The sequence below is a fragment of the Octopus bimaculoides genome, chromosome 4, assembly GCF_046866305.1.
Source record: "Octopus bimaculoides isolate indiv1 chromosome 4, ASM4686630v1, whole genome shotgun sequence".
In the NCBI taxonomy this organism is placed as follows: domain Eukaryota; kingdom Metazoa; phylum Mollusca; class Cephalopoda; order Octopoda; family Octopodidae; genus Octopus; species Octopus bimaculoides.
In genome coordinates, this window is record NC_142931.1 from 44,436,376 (window position 1) to 44,454,336 (window position 17,961).

The 17,961-nt window shown below is 36.2% G+C and overlaps 1 protein-coding gene across 8 annotated transcripts in view; it reads right to left on the bottom strand.

The window, feature by feature from the left end:
- LOC106873997 (potassium voltage-gated channel protein Shaw) overlaps positions 1 to 17,961 on the bottom strand; it is a 526,032-nt gene that overhangs the window by 347,724 nt on the left and 160,347 nt on the right. For all 8 annotated transcript variants that reach the window (XM_014921551.3, XM_014921552.3, XM_014921548.3 and 5 more), the window contains exon 3: positions 11,028 to 11,096. The gene's annotated coding sequence lies outside the window, so the exon portion shown is untranslated. The remainder of the gene's footprint in view (positions 1 to 11,027; positions 11,097 to 17,961) is intronic.

The following is a 17,961-nucleotide window of genomic DNA, read 5'->3' on the forward strand; positions in this document are numbered from 1 at the left end:
GGGTATTTGAATACATATATGCAAAGCTATAGGCATAATCAATACACCGGCGTGATAGAGTGGTAAGTGTGGATCCTATGTAACTATATACGGGCGATAATTATATATATTTAATTATATAATCGAGGGCGATTGGGACCACGTGGATGAGGAAGGCGTGATCCAGAGAGGAGTGGACAGCGTGCTGTGACCAGCGGTGTCAAATGGACGCCCGACGGACTGGTCGGTCATGATGGTATACATATGTATATATATATATATATATATATATATATGTATGTATATATATATATATATATATATATATATATATATATATATATATATATATATATATATATATATATATGTATGTATATATATATATATATATATATATATATACACATATATATATGAGTGTGTATGTATATCCATATATATACACATACAGACACATATATATATGTGTGTATGTATACATATATATATGCATATGCACACACAGATATTACATGTGCGTGTGTTTATTTTTGAATGTTTATGTTATATATATAAGCATTCAAGTTGTGCATGAGCATTGGTCTGTTTTCAATTATAATGCAGTGTAAGTCGTATTCCTGTTTATGTTCCAGTTTAAATTGTACACCTCTCTATCTCTGTTTCTCTTTTACTCTCTCTCACACTCACACTTACGGAACACGTACATGCATAAACCCCCCTCTTTCTCTCTCGTTCACTTTTCCTCTTTAACTCTATTTCTGTTAACTTTTGTTCAGGATGTTTGATGATTTCTTTGATCTTGTAGAAATGCATTTATTCATCAAATGTTTGCTGAATAATTATATTATAGCATATTACAAATTTGTCAACGGAACGCCGATAAAACTAGATATTAAAAGTAATTTAGGAATTCGTGGAAAAAGAGAACTTGTAAAATAAGTGAAGTGAAAATAACACCGTTTGGAATCCAAACCAGGCTGAGAATTGAATCGCATGTGAACTACTTCAACTGATGCTTTATCATTGTTGTTTAATCTAAAATCAGCCCTGATCCAGTTTACTCAGTTGCCTTCTGGCTATGATCATCCTGTATTTTATGATTTTATGATTACGTAGACGTTCAGCTAATATATTCTTTGATATTTTAAGATGGTACGAATTTGGGGAAATTTGACACCGTTTCTTGCATGTCAAGAAACAACGTAAGGTTTCACTTGATTCGTCTAGTGGTCTTGTTCATTAGTAAGTAGATTTATAATAGCTGGATGCCTTTCCTAACGCCAACCACTACAAGAGTGTAATGGGTGCATTTTTACGTGCCACCGGCACGCGAGCCAGTCAGGCGGCACTGGCATCAACCATGCTCGAAAGATGCTTTTTAAATTCCACAAGCGGCATTGTGTGTGTGTGTGTGTGTGTGTGTGTGTGTGTTTGTGTATATATTTTGCCACGTACTAATAAGCTGATATAGTTTGATCTGTTAAGCTTCCGAGCTTAAGTCGTTAACACTACGGATAAAATGCTTAAAGGCGTTTCGTCCGTTTTCACCTTTTGTGTTCAAATTCTGCCGAGGTCGACTTCGCCTTTCATCCTTTCGTGATCGAACAAATAAGTACCAGTTGAATACTGGGGTTCATGTAATCGACATATCCCCGAAATTGCTGGCCAGGTGTCAAAATTTGAAATCAATACTTTTGACCCTCAATGGACGAAAAACAAAGTCAACCAGAGCCGTATTTGAGTTCAATATTGTCAAATATAGAAAAAGTTGTGACAACTTCACACATGTAAAATTCGACTCCTTATACTTACTACCAAAATAGATATAAAAAGGTATTGCAATGCAATGTAGGAAGATAGACATCTGGTGTCGGATTCTCCATATCAGGTTCACCATAGCCAGTTCACTTTTTCACTGGGAAATTAAATTTCATTTTTATTCCACAAATAATGTTAAGGCGCAGGAGTGCCTGTGTGGTAAGTAGCTTGCTTACCAGCCACATGGTTCCGGGTTCATTCCCACTGCGTGGCACCTTGGGCAAGTGTCTTCTACTATAGCCTCAGGCTGACCAAAGCCTTGTGAGTGGATTTGGTAGACGGAAACTGAAGGAAACCCGTCGTATATATATGTATATATATATATATATATATATATATATATATATATATATATATATATATATATATATATATATGTATGTATGTATGTATGTGTGTGTATATGTTTGTCTCCTCACATCGCTTGACAACCGATGCTGGTGTGTTTACGTCCCTGTAACCTAGCGGTTCGGCAAAAGTGTCCGATAGAATAAGTACTAGGCTTCCAAAGAATAAGTCTTGGGGGCGATTTGCTCGACTAAAGGCGGTGTTCCAGCATGGCCGCAGTCAAATGACTGAAACAAGTAAAGAGTATCTACGAAAAAAAAAAAAAGGAACCTTTATTTTCTGCTAATCATGCTATCTCAATTAAAATTGATACATCTCAAAAGAAAATAATTAGGGACATGACATACCTAGACAAAATATAAAGTGGTATATAAAACTGCTTTCCACAATAAGATGTTTTGAAATTTTGTGTGGATATAAAAGGGTTACTTCAAGTTAGTAGAAAAAGACATAAACGAGAACGTTTACTTCCACCAGCACAGGACTGATAACAGAGCATGAACGGAGACCGTTTGAATAAAAGACAACGTATTCACTTGGTAAGCTGCGTCACTTAATGTAAAAATGGAACCTAGAAATGTTGTTTGCGAGATGCTATGTCATCGCTTAATTACAAAAAAAAAAAAAGATAGCAACCAATTATCCCTCAAATCCTCTCCTACTCGCTTTACATTAGATACTATTACTTTTAAGAACACAAGATAATCATTGATGGGGTTTCTCTGATTGCAATCCTTTATCAGGATTGACTTGGGGCTAAACAACAGCAACAAACTGACCGTTATAATTATTTTGCATCAATTTCAGCCATTTTGTTTTTTCATAGCCTTCATCATCATAAACATGTTGACGCTCATATTTCTCAAACTTTTTGAGCAGCATTTTTGAATCTAAATGGGCAATAATATCATTTGAAAGCCAATCGTTAGTACAATAATCCTTTTACTAATCATATTTGTCACAGAGTAACGTTTCGTCAGATAAATATGATAAAAACATTAGAAGTACGAAGTATCAACTTCGAGACACTCGTATCCAATTCAGTAATATAGAAACATTAGCTCCATCAGAGTAGATGCAAAGCTCTCTCTCACTCGCTCTCTCTCTCTCTCTCGCTCTCTCTCTCTCTCTCTCTCTCTCTCTCTCTCTCTCTCTCTGTATATTCATACATACATACATACATATATATGCGTCTGTTTGTGCGCGTGCACACACACAATAAGTGAAGCATAATGGAGTTTAGGGAAGAGCCACATTAATTTCTTTACCAAGACTATTAACGGTGCAAGTGAAATGAATTAACCTCACTGGCAAACCGAAATTTAGTCACGATGTTTGCATATACAATACAATACTTGCCATAAGCAGTGATGACCCTATGATAATATTTTTCTTTCATTTTCTTTTGGTTTGTTTTTATGGTTTCTTTTCTATCCCTTACATACTGATACATACACACACATGTATGCAAACACACACACACACACATACGCCCGTGCGCACACATATACGTGTATACGTATGTGTGGTTGGGTGGGTATGTATTGATTAATCCAATTTTTTTTTTTACGAAATCCTCACGTATTACAACCAAATTGAGTTCAATGTTTACATTAGCATACTTACAACAAAAAAGAAAAACCAAAACCAAAAAAAAAAAAAAAATAAAAATTTACATACAGAAAAGCAAATCGGCACTTAATTTCTAACGTTATCACTTCCCGTAGCAAAGACAAGAAAAATAAAGCATGAAAAAAAAAGAAGAAAGAAAAAAACCACACCATCGTACGAAAAAATATACACTACATCCATGCACACAGAACTATACTTCTATATCCTTATGTATGAAAGTAGTTTGGTAGATCCGTATGCATGTACAAGTATATGTATAACGATACACACACACATACATTCTTATACACACACACACACATACACACACATGTATCATATGTATGCATGTATGTTATGTATGAATGTGGAACCAACATAAGCAAATATTTTATGTTGTTTTTGAGTCTTCATATTTCAGCTAGTGCTTCGTTTAAGAGTGATCTGAAATTAATAGTATTGCCGTAAATAACTCGGTATTACTCAACTGCCTACAGAATTTTTCAAATTTTACTTCAACGAAACTTTTCTCTATCATCCTGAATAATATACTTTCTTACACGCCTAGCAGCACCTTACAAGCATATATATATATATATATGTATATATATATGTATATATATATATATATATATATATATATATATATATATATATATATATATATATATATATATATATATGTACATACACCATATACATGAATATATGTATACACCAAAGCAAAAGTGCACACACACACAGATTCAGAAATATGAATGTGTATGTTACATAATACACATACAAACACACACATATATATCTTTCATCTTTTACTTGCAAGGTCATTTAATTGCGGCCATACTGGGGCACCACTTAGAAAAGTTTTAGTCGAACAAATTGACTGCAGGACTTAATTTTTCAAGTCTGGCACTTATTTTGGTGGTGTGGGAACAAACAGATATAATGACACGCAAACATAGACATATACATATGCCTCGGGATTCTTTCAGTTTCCATCTACCATATCCACTCACAAGGCTTTGGTCGGAACAAACTTTACCCAAGGAGTTACGCAGTGGGACTGAACTCTGAACCATGTGACTGGAAAGTAAGCTACTCAGCACACAGCTACGCCTGTATTCGTTATACGCACACATCCACACATACACATCCACACACACACACACACACGCACACACACATATACACACATTGCTAGATGGACAGACTGATACATATATATATATATATATATATATATATATATATATATATATATATATATATATATATATATATATATATACGTATATATGTATATATATATATATATATATATATATATATATATATATATATATATATATATATAAAATATTAAAAATACACATTAAGTACAGAACATCACCAGCGGGTGAAAAACACAACAGATAAGTACAAAAAAAAAGATAAGCAATAAATACTAGGAAGTGAAAATACATAAACAAATAGAGAGAAGTACAGGACGAAATACCAAAGAAAGTCTAACGCCTCCTCAGTTGTCGACTTTTTATTACTATCTGTTTCGAGCTTATATATATAGGAGTTGCTTCCCAACTACATCGTTCCGGGTTCAGTCCCACTGCGGGGCACCTTGGGCAAGTGTCATCTACTATAATTTCAGCCGATCAAAGCCCTGTGAGTAGATTTAGCGGACTGAAACTGATAGAAACCTGTCATATGTATGTATGTATGTATGTATGTATGTATGTATGTATGTATGTATGTGGGTGTATATATATATATATATATGTATTTGTGTGTCGGTGTTTGTCTCCCTCCCAGCACTTGGCAACCGATGTCGGTGTGTTTACGTCCTAGTAAATTAGCGGTTCATGAAAAGAGACCGACAGAATAAGTCCTGGGGTGGATTTGTTCGACTAAATGTGGTGCTGCGGCATGGCCGCAGTCAAATGACTAAAACAAGTAAAAAAAATAAAAGAATATATATATATATATAGAGTTATTAATATTTCTAAGTCTCTCTAAAGGAGACTACGGCAGCGGTACTGGAAATTAATAGTTATCGCCAAGCCAACATGGCAGTCCCAAAATTAGGACGAAAGCTGCCGTGAATTAGCTCCAAGAAGCCATCGCCTCTAGCTAGCTATGTGACACACGAAACCTGTGTCCTTTATAACCTTCGAACAGGGGAGGTCAGCAGTGTCCCCCTGCTGGTTCGGCATCTGCAGACTAGACTAGTTTCAGGGTGTTGCCCCTTGTCAATGCAGAGTAGCCAAGCCTTAGCCAGGCGGCGCTGCTGACTATCTGCTCGAAGGTTATTTATCTAATTTCAGTGGAATCTATCCACTGGTTTTCAGAAATAGAGTTATTAATATTTCTAAGTCTCTCTAAAGGAGACTACGGCAGCGGTACTGGAAATTAATAGTTATCGCCAAGCCAACATGGCAGTCCCAAAATTAGGACGAAAGCTGCCGTGAATTAGCTCCAAGAAGCCATCGCCTCTAGCTAGCTATGTGACACACGAAACCTGTGTCCTTTATAACCTTCGAACAGGGGAGGTCAGCAGTGTCCCCCTGCTGGTTCGGCATCTGCAGACTAGACTAGTTTCAGGGTGTTGCCCCTTGTCAATGCAGAGTAGCCAAGCCTTAGCCAGGCGGCGCTGCTGACTATCTGCTCGAAGGTTATTTATCTAATTTCAGTGGAATCTATCCACTGGTTTTCAGAAATAGAGTTATTAATATTTCTAAGTCTCTCTAAAGGAGACTACGGCAGCGGTACTGGAAATTAATAGTTATCGCCAAGCCAACATGGCAGTCCCAAAATTAGGACGAAAGCTGCCGTGAATTAGCTCCAAGAAGCCATCGCCTCTAGCTAGCTATGTGACACACGAAACCTGTGTCCTTTATAACCTTCGAACAGGGGAGGTCAGCAGTGTCCCCCTGCTGGTTCGGCATCTGCAGACTAGACTAGTTTCAGGGTGTTGCCCCTTGTCAATGCAGAGTAGCCAAGCCTTAGCCAGGCGGCGCTGCTGACTATCTGCTCGAAGGTTATTTATCTAATTTCAGTGGAATCTATCCACTGGTTTTCAGAAATAGAGTTATTAATATTTCTAAGTCTCTCTAAAGGAGACTACGGCAGCGGTACTGGAAATTAATAGTTATCGCCAAGCCAACATGGCAGTCCCAAAATTAGGACGAAAGCTGCCGTGAATTAGCTCCAAGAAGCCATCGCCTCTAGCTAGCTATGTGACACACGAAACCTGTGTCCTTTATAACCTTCGAACAGGGGAGGTCAGCAGTGTCCCCCTGCTGGTTCGGCATCTGCAGACTAGACTAGTTTCAGGGTGTTGCCCCTTGTCAATGCAGAGTAGCCAAGCCTTAGCCAGGCGGCGCTGCTGACTATCTGCTCGAAGGTTATTTATCTAATTTCAGTGGAATCTATCCACTGGTTTTCAGAAATAGAGTTATTAATATTTCTAAGTCTCTCTAAAGGAGACTACGGCAGCGGTACTGGAAATTAATAGTTATCGCCAAGCCAACATGGCAGTCCCAAAATTAGGACGAAAGCTGATATACGTATATATATATATATATATATATATATATAGACAGACATAAGGCAGTCTTCTGGACAATTTCAATCGATCAAATTCAGCTCACAGGTCGTTGGTTATTTCGAATAATTGGTTGAAAATGCCAAGCCATGAGACCAAAACTTGAAGCAGATGATTTCTCAGGGAACTTCTAAACCACAAAGCTTCATTGTTATCAATAGGAAACGAAATATTAGTTTCAAAGTTTGGCAGCAATTGCAAGGGTGCAGGGTAAGTCGATTACATCGACCCCAGTGCTCGACTGGTACTTATTTTATCGACCTCGAAAGGACAACCACCAAAGGCAATCTCGGCGGAATTTGAACTCAGAATGTAAAGACGGTTGAAATGCCGCTAAACATTTTCTCCATCAGGCTAATAATTCTGCCAGTTCGCTGCCTTATTAGGAAACGAAATATTAAAAGTATATTAGGTATACGATACTGTGCTATTATTTTTTTAATTCTTCTAGGTGCAGGCATGGATATCTAGTTACAAAGCTCGTGAGCAAGTGACTTCTACGATAGTTCCGTGCCGACCAACACCTTGTAAGTGAATTTGGTAGACAGAAATTCTATGTAAGCCTGTCATATATAACCATATATACACACACAAACACACACACACACGTGTGTGTGTGTGTGTGTATTTATCACCCGCCGCCACTTGACAACTGATGCTGGTTTGTTTAGTAATTTCTTAGTTCAGCAGTAGAGTCCGATAGGATAACACCCACACTTGAAAATATTTAAAGACGGTGGGCGCAACCGAATGCTAAGACTAGTAGAAGATAAAACACAATTTTGTGACTAGCTACAAAGTTCAGCATTCCGGAAAATGGTGTAGGGTTAAATATGACGTCGATTCCTTTTTCTATTTGCATCCGGAAGTATAAATATAGAGAAGGGATTCTACCTAGAAAATGTATACTTTTGAGACCCTCACCGAGTTACTATAAATATAAATATAAAACAGAAGTGTAATCGAATTTCTCAACCCTCTACCGTTACATTATTTTAGTATCTTGTTATTTATCTAACTGGAATTGAAATTAGTAATATGGTACACGCATCAATAGAAAGTGACGGCTGTTTTAAGTGGGTCCCACACACGGAGACAAAACTAAATCACTTCCTTAATTTGCGTGTTCAGTACCTCAAAACAATCTTTATATAGCCGACAAATTGTGCACGAACATTCATCCATACATCTATGCATACATATCCCATATGCATACACACACTCACATATAAACGTATAGCAATATACACTTATGTAAATAAATCTATCTATCGATATATATATATATATATATATATATATATATATATATATATATATATATATATATATATATATATATATATATATATATATATCCAGGCGCAAGTCCGGGCAAGGTTGCTTATGGAAGACCAGCAGTCGCTTATGCGTACCAGCCTCCCCTCTCCACATCATCGATATTATCCAAGGGAAAGGCAAAGGCCAATATAGCAAGTCATTTCTGTAGATGAGTAAACTGGAGAAACGTTTAATATATACGGGCTTCGTTCAGTTTCCGTCAACTAAATCTACACACAAGGCATTCGTCGGCCCGAGGCTATAGTAGAAAACACTCGTTAAAGTTGCCATTGTAGTGAGACTGAACCCGGAACCATGTGGTTTGGAATCAAGCTTCTTACCACAAAGCTACTTCTGCGTTTATATCCACTCCTGCACCTACATGCCACTCCTGCACTTATATGCCACTCCTGCACCTATATCCCTCTCTCTCTTTCTCTGTATATATATATATATATATATATATATATATATATATATATATATATATATATATATATATATATATATATATATATATATATATGTATGTATGTATATATTAGATACTGAGCAAAAGAAAGAAAAACAGAGACAAAAAGGAGGGACAAGTCTCAATAGAGGTGTTATGAGTTTAATGATTAAATGGGAGAGATACATGTAGACACACCATAAAGGAAGAAAAATGCTGATAAAATGACGTCACTAGTTTTTAGTGTCGTGACACATTGGGTGACAAATCTCTTTAACAAATCATTTTGCTTATTCTCTTGGATATTGCCATATACAAAGTTCATCGCAGAAATTACACTTCCTAAACCATTCAGATATTCACTCGTTAGGAACCTCTAGGGAAATAATTTCGTTGGCTGAAAAAAGCATGACGTTCTTCTGTCCTTTGTGATTAGGAAATGTCACTTATCACTTGAGTAATTTGATTGATTGATTAAGTGATTGATGGACTGGTTGATTTATTGACCCAGTGATGATTGCAGGGCACTTTAAATACGAATTGCTAACGAATGGAACAAGAGCTTCATTCTCACAAAGCTTTCCTTTTTCATTGGAATTCAACACATATCAGCAGAATATAAACGTATGTATGCATTCATTTTGTATGTATATATGTATGTATATACACATATTCTTTTATTCTTTTCTATTACTTATTTAAGTCATTTGAATGCGGCCATGCTGGAGCACCACCTTGAAGGGTTTTAGTGGAACAAATCGGTACCAGGAATTATTTAAGCTTACTATTTATTCTATCTTTTGCCGAAACGCTAATTACGGGGACGTAAACACACCAACACCCGTTGTCAAGCGGTGATGAGGAAAGCGCAAGACACAGACACACACACGCACATATGTATAGCCGCAGGAGTGGCTGCGTAGCAAGAAGCTTGCTTTATAACCACATGATTCCGGGTTCAGTCTGAGTGCGTGGCACCTTGGGAAAGTGTCTTCTACTATAGCCTTGGGCCGACCGAAGGAAGACTTGAGAGTGGATTTGGTAGGCGGAAGAATTCCGTCGTTTGTGTGGCTGTGCTTGTGTTCCCTCGCCATCGCTTGACAACTGAGCGGTTCGGCAAAAGGCGCCGATAAAATAAGTACTAGGCTTACAAAGAATAAATCCTGAAGTCGATCTGTTCGAGTAAAGGCGGTGCTTCAGCTTGGTCGCAGTCAAATGACTGTAACAAGTAAAAAGAAAAGTATGTATATGTGAATGTTTGTATGTTCGTATGTATGTTCTGGCATTACTATTTTTTTGCCATTCGATTAAAAGCTGGTCTCCAACCTAAACAAATTAGGCTTTTTCCTTGGAAATAAAAGAAACGATAACTTGTCACCCTCACTCACTCACAAACACACATACACACACACTCATACACATACACACACACACACACACACTGATGCACATACACAAACACACTCATACACAACCAACAACCGGCCACACAAATATATACAGTTTATTTTAACTGAATATTTATTTCGCTAGCTGACACATGAAAAGACACTTGCAGAAGTAACCAGAATGTCGTGAGTGTGAAGAAAAGTTCTTAGCCATTCACGTTTGCTGAGTTCGCAAAACCGACATTTACCATTATAAAATAGCTTCTTTTGTATTTAAATGTTAGTGCCAGAAACATAAGCTCACATCTTCTTTAGCCTTCACAAAGGCATTCTGTCATTCGTTCACCTACCACACTCAACCACGCGGTATGTTTTTCATATCGAAAATATTTTATCTTTAGAGTAACTACAAGGCTGATGAATACGACAAACTTTCTGAAAGTAGCAGCAAGTAAAAGCAACAAACAAGAAAAAGACGAAAAAAGCATTAAACCTATTTTGTTTTACTTACTGATGTGAAATATCAGGAAACTTATTTTCTGGGTAAAATCCTGAAATTCTCTACAAAATCCCTCTTAATCTGAAAAGACAAACAAAAATAAAGAAATATATTAAACAATTTGTCATTAAATTCAAATAATTAAATATAATTACTGATTTTGAAATAAAATGATACAGTTATTAATTTTTTCCATAGTTCCTCAACCAAAGTTTACAGGTATTAGAAATGAGACGAATGTGTTTTACATTCCCCATTGAGTTCTATATTTAAGAGATGAGGAATTATGTACATTATTTACATTATTTAGATTCGACGGATATTTGTCCTCATATTGTTTGTTGTTAACACAACGATTCGGCTGATATACCCTCCAGCCTTCTTTAGGTGTCTTGGGGAAATTTCGAACATGGGTTCTCATTCCTAAGGTATTTTTCGATGTTATTATTATTATTGTTGTTGTTGTTGTTCAGGTCACTGCTTGGAATCAAACTCGGAATCTTGGGGTTAGTAGTCCGCTCTCTTAACCACTACGCCATATGCCCGCGGGCAAATGGTGTTTTATGTTGGTGGTGAGTTACTAGCAGTTCAGACACATTTAGTTAAGTGAGGGACTTATTATCCTGAAACAAGGTTTGGATGCTGCATTTAACGACCCTTTTCTAAAACTCATTTCTTTAATTTATATATATGTGTGTGTGTGTGTGTGTGTGTGTGTGTGTGTGTGTGTGTGTGTGTGTGTGTGTGTGTGTGTGTGTGCGTGTGTGTGCGTGTGTATACGCACACATACAAGGAATACTTGTTTTGCTGATGTTTACTATAGTTTGTATGACTGTTGTTGCTTTATTGATGCTTGAACCATGTTACGGAATACTAAACCTGATATCGAATGTTGTAGTGACGAAAGAGGATTACTGAATGACGCTTTCTTTATGAGAAACAAATAGTTAAGAGACTGGTAATAAATACTTAATGTAGTGGCACATAGATATCAATTAACTGAAATTGTATGAAGTTACAAAGTAAAAACCTCTTTAGCTTTATCTGGTCTAAGTTAGTTAGTTGACAAAACGTAGAACGAATCCTCTTTGATAATTTTAAATTCTAAATTTTTAGCAGTTTGACACCTAAAAAGTTATGTTGTGTGGTGTTTCATGCTTTCTTTACAATATAAATGCAGTAATATATAATCTACAACAAGTCCATTACTTCTAAAATGTTTTCATTTACGAAATATAAAAGGATTGTTAGTGAATTACAGTGTACTAAACAGGAGTGGAGGGACAATGGCCCAGTGGTTAGGGCAGCGGACTCGCGGTCATAGGATCGCGGTTTCGATTCCCAGACCGGGCGTTGTGAGTGTTTATTGAACGAAAACACCTAAAGCTCCACGAAGCTCCGGCAGGGTATGGTGGCGAACCCTGTTGTACTCTTCCACCACAACTTTCTCTCACTCTTACTTCCTGTTGTGCCTGTAATTCAAAGGGTCAGCCTTGTCGCACTGTGTCACGTTGAATATCCCCGAGTACTATGTTAAGGGTACACGTGTCAGTGGAGTGCTCAGCCACTTGCACGTTAATTTCACGAGCAGGCTGTTCCGTTGATCGGATCAACTGGAACCCTCGTCGTCGTAAGCAACGGAGTGCTAACACACAGTAAACAGGGGAGATTTTGCATCTTTGTTCAACCTACAAGAAATACTAACCGAATCTCCGTTTAATCAAGCACTCAGAATTAAAAACGAAATGGCACACGGAATAATGTAATACTAACATAACTTTGATATTTTCATCGGTTCCTGCACCAGATATCATCTCAGTCCGCTTAAATGTAATGAATGGGTAAAATATCGGATTCAAAATTTGGCACCAGGTCAATAGTTTCGGGGGAACGGGACAACTCAATTACATCGTCTCCAGTATTTAGCTGGTTCTTATTTTATCGACTCCGAGAGGATGAAGTGCTAAGTCAACCTCGGCAGAATTTGAACTCAGAACGCGGTTGCAGAAGAAACTGCTGCTAAGCATTTTGGCCGGCCTGCTAACGATTCCGCCAGCGGTAGCCTTAATGATTTGGTAAAATGTTAAAATGTTTAAAAGTTAGTTAACATCAATCTTAACTGAAACAAAGAAGAAAGAGAACTCAAAACATTTCTTTAATCAGGAGAAATATAAACCCAATAACAACTAACTTATATAAAGAAACCATCGTAAAAAAAACATATTGAGTATCGCCAGGAAATGAGATTTATTGATAATATAATTATAATCATTATAATTGAATAATAAGAAAAATAATATGAATATCAATTTTATCAAGTTTTCATTATTATTATTATTATTATTATTATTATTATTATTATTATTATTATTATTATTATTAATATTGTTGTTGTTATTATTCTGCCAGCTGGTAAAATCGTTCACATGCCGGACAAAATGCTTCACGGAATTTCGTCCGTCTTCACGTTCTGAGATCAAATTCTGCCGAGGTCGACTTTATCTTTGATACTTTCGGGGTCGATGAAATAAGTATCAGTTACGCTCTGGGATTGATGTAATCGACTAGCCCCCTCCCCCAAATTTCAGGCTTTGTGTCTGTAGTCGAAAGGATTGTTATTATTGTTACAAGGCGGTGAGGTGGCAGAATCGTTACCGCACCGGGGAAAATGCTTCGCAGCATTTCTTCCGGTTTTACGTTCTGAGATTAAATTTCGCCGAGGTCGACTTTCATTGTTTTGGAGTCGAAAAACTAAGTACTAGTTGAGTGCTGAAGTGATGTAATCAGGTAGCTCTTTCTCGAAAATGTCATGCTATGTGCCCATACTGGAAAGGAATAATAAAAGTAAAGACCCTCTTTGGTCATGAATGACCCATGGGATTGCACCTAGAAAGTTACCCTCTGAGGCACAAGTCCTGGAAGGTTTGCTTATGGAAGACTAGCAGTCGCACATGCATACCAGCCTCCTCTCTCCACACCGCTGATGAACTCCAAAGGAAAGGCAAGGGCCGATACTAGTGACGATACTAGTGACGTCGCAAAAGGATTAATATTATTGCTATTATCATTGTCATTAATTAATTATCATTGTCATTAATTAAGTATCTTTGAATCGTGTTTACCTCACTCCAATTAATTGAAATTGAAGCTTTCCATTAGTTATATACGTCGGCTTGTTTCAACTAAAATGTCTTTACAACTGCAATCTATGCCGGCTTTCTGTCACTCTTCTTTGCTATAATCAGTAATCTCTCGCTGCCCCATCTAGCCAGATGCATTCATGCAGATGACACGACAAAGATCCTTCTTTATCCCTGCTCTCGTACACACAATATCAATATGCCCCGGATATCCTTTGTGAACGAAAGCCTTGAAAATATTCATCCCTGAAAATATAACAATTTGCATACGTTCCATAGCCCCAAATACGTATAATTTTCTTTGAATAGTTTCCTTTATATAGTTCTAGATACACTATGCTGACGGTCATGGCTGGAAGACCTTAATAAATCAGCTTAATTAGAGCTAATAAATGGCTAAATAACGACAATAATATCAGTAACTAGAAAAACTAACTTTTGCTAAATGCTGTTCTTTTTCATTGTACTTGTGTAAAGTACAACTGTTGTGAGGTGAGGTATTACTACATGTAGTATACATTATACATACACACAGTCTTTGCCTCTTTTATCCTCACTACAATGGTCAATGGAAAATGAAATTTGATAAAATTTACATATCTTCTTGCCACAGCCATGTCGTTCGTAATGTAGCTTAGCTTTTTATCCTGCATTTAGCACTTATTCTGATCTTTTCACTCCAGAAATACAGCCGTCCCCTTTCGAGCGAATGTCTTATCGATTTTGTGATTCTATCACGCAGCAACCGATATGAAAATTAAACATACCAAGCTTTCACAACTCTCTAAATTCTCGACTTCAGAGATTTATAGGGTCCAGAAAAGTTATGGATATTTCTTTCACTTCTCAGATTAAACGATTAAAAAGAATTAATTAAGCTTCCGGTGAATCGAGCCCACGAGGCAGTATTTATTCACTTACGTTTTTAAGAAATACTGCAAGAGCAGAAACTTTCATTTCTTCTCCCCTAAAATATATTGCATGAAAAAAAAATGCTGAAAGAAACTAATCTAATTATGGTAGTAGTGATTGCTGTTTGCGAAATATTGATAAACAGCCCAGGCGCTTGTGCAAACCTGTTATAAGTGGAAGGAAGCAACGAAACAATCTCACCTTATTTGTGATTGGCACAGTTCCAAATCAGTCCCTGTGCTGTTTAACCCGGTGTTATAGTTGCTTACACCAAGAAATCCGACAATAATTACTGCCATAAATATTGGAATTAATATTGCGTGACAAAGAATGGAATAGATATTACCAACTGACAGCCACACAACAGTTAAAACGGTAACATAAAAGGAAGTTGATATAAATTATTCACTTTCCACTTTAACATCTTCCATCCTCCAGTGCTTTCATTCCTCGTTCTTGCTGTATCGCTTTCACTTTCTCATATATATTATGCACACAGACACATATTTATACATACATACATACACACATACATACATAGACGCATACATAGACGCATACAGACACATATTTATACATACATAGATACAAAGATACATGCATACATACATACACGCATACATACATATATATATGTGTGTGTATACATATATGTATACACATTCATACATACATACATACATGCATACATACATACATACATACATATATATATATATATATATATATATACACATGAATATACACACACATATATATATATTTATATTATATATATATATGTATACATGTATATATATATACACGTATATATATATATATATATATATATATATATATATATATATACACGTATATATATATATATATATATATATATATATATATATATATATATGGGGGGCGTGGGAGTGGGGGTTGAGTGTGTATATGTTGTTGAGAAGCTTACTTTGCAACCTCATGACTTCGTGTTCAGTCCTACCGCCCTGCAATTTGGGCAGGTATCTTCTACTATAGCCCCGCGTTAACTAATGGCTTGTGAGTGAATTTGGTAGTCTGAAAATTATGAAAGCTCTGATGTGAGCCTATTATAAGTGTAACCCATCAAGTAATGAACAACAACGAATATAGCTATTAAAATCTGAAGGAACCTGACTCTTCAAAATACTCTATTGTCTATATTACTGGTATGCTGCATCATGAAATTCCATTCACGTAATGGTATGTTGAGGGCTACAATTTCTTGAGAGAATATTTCTAAAGTTGATATAAGAGATATAGAACTTCGTAGGAAGTGCAAGTTCAACCACAATTTGAGGAGTAGGAAAACGTTCTGCTTGCGGGATGCTTACAATTATCCGTGATGGTCGTTTTACACGTAATATTTTCATCTACACATTTTCTCTGCAGTATTGTAATATGATTTCACTTATATTAGTTCTAGCCACCCCCAATGCACACAGCGTGAGATTTCTGTATCCTGGCCAAAACTTAAGTTTAGTTGGTATCTCCACCTAGCTGTAAATATGTAGTATTGCGAGTGGGTGGAAACAGTACGTAGTTGAAAAAAAAAACATTTCAGTAGCATGCTGCACCGATAGTAAATAACACAATGGAAAGAACATGTTAAGAATAATGCTCAGTAGTTCAAATCACACAGCCGTATTGTGACTTCTACCTGCATTAAAATAGAGCCGACAAAATGTTACACCATGGGAGTCACTTGAAATACATAATTTTCTCACTCTCTCTTCGCACTCCTTTACATATGCACAACACCCACACGCACAAATATTAGAGCGAACACGTTATCTTAAACATATGATATTGCATCATATATTCCTATAATGTATAAGTATACATATGACATGCGTATGAGAAGAGCGCTGGCAAGACATGAAACATGAAAGAAGCTCGAACATCAATGACGGAAAATGAAAAATAGAACTAGGAGATGAAATACAATTATGTTAAAAGGATGTGTATTTATAAAGCAATGAAAAATTTTTACCTAAATACTGCCAATAAATTTTAATAGATTGACTCACTTTGATGCATTTACAGTATTGTCAGTATTTGTTAAATACCGTTATTCTATCTATGTTTATGTGCAGAGAAAAATTGAGGCCATCTCGTTCACGTTATTGTTACCCTTTTGATGCGAACCGAATGAAAGAAGTATATTGTCTTTTTTTTAATATATACTATCCAGTTATATAATTAAATATTGTTACATACAGAATGAAAGTGAAGTGAAGCAAGCCGATATGTATATATATAACAGCAATGTGATTTTAGTATTAAAGCAATTGACATACACAAATGTGGCCCGTAGACATTGGTACCTCATAACTTCCAGAAAAATCGAGATTTTTTTGATGAGATTTTCTACAAATGCACCTCAGATGATTTAGATTCAAATTATATCGTAATTTGTTTTGGAGAAAATTCGGGAATGGGGAGAGCAGTTTCAGAAAATAAACACTTGTCGGTTTTGTTTCCTCATAATTTTCGGAAAAATGGGGTATTTTTAAACGAAAATTTCTAACATTTAAATTATGATTATATCAGAATTTGATGTGAAAACAAGGGTGAATACACACACACACACACACACACACACACACACACACACACACACACACACACACACACATAAAATTTTGATATAATCGTAATTAACTCACTCTGAATGGTATGAACACTTCACTCTAACCGGCTACTTTACGCCATTGCGCATGAGTTACCGGAAATCCATTATAAACATGCAATTTAAAAAATTATGTTGAAGATACATGCATATACGTATACACACATGTTTGTATGCATATGTACACACACACACATCTAAAGTAATATTTCCAAAAGTTGTTTCAAGAGATATCCTGGCGGTT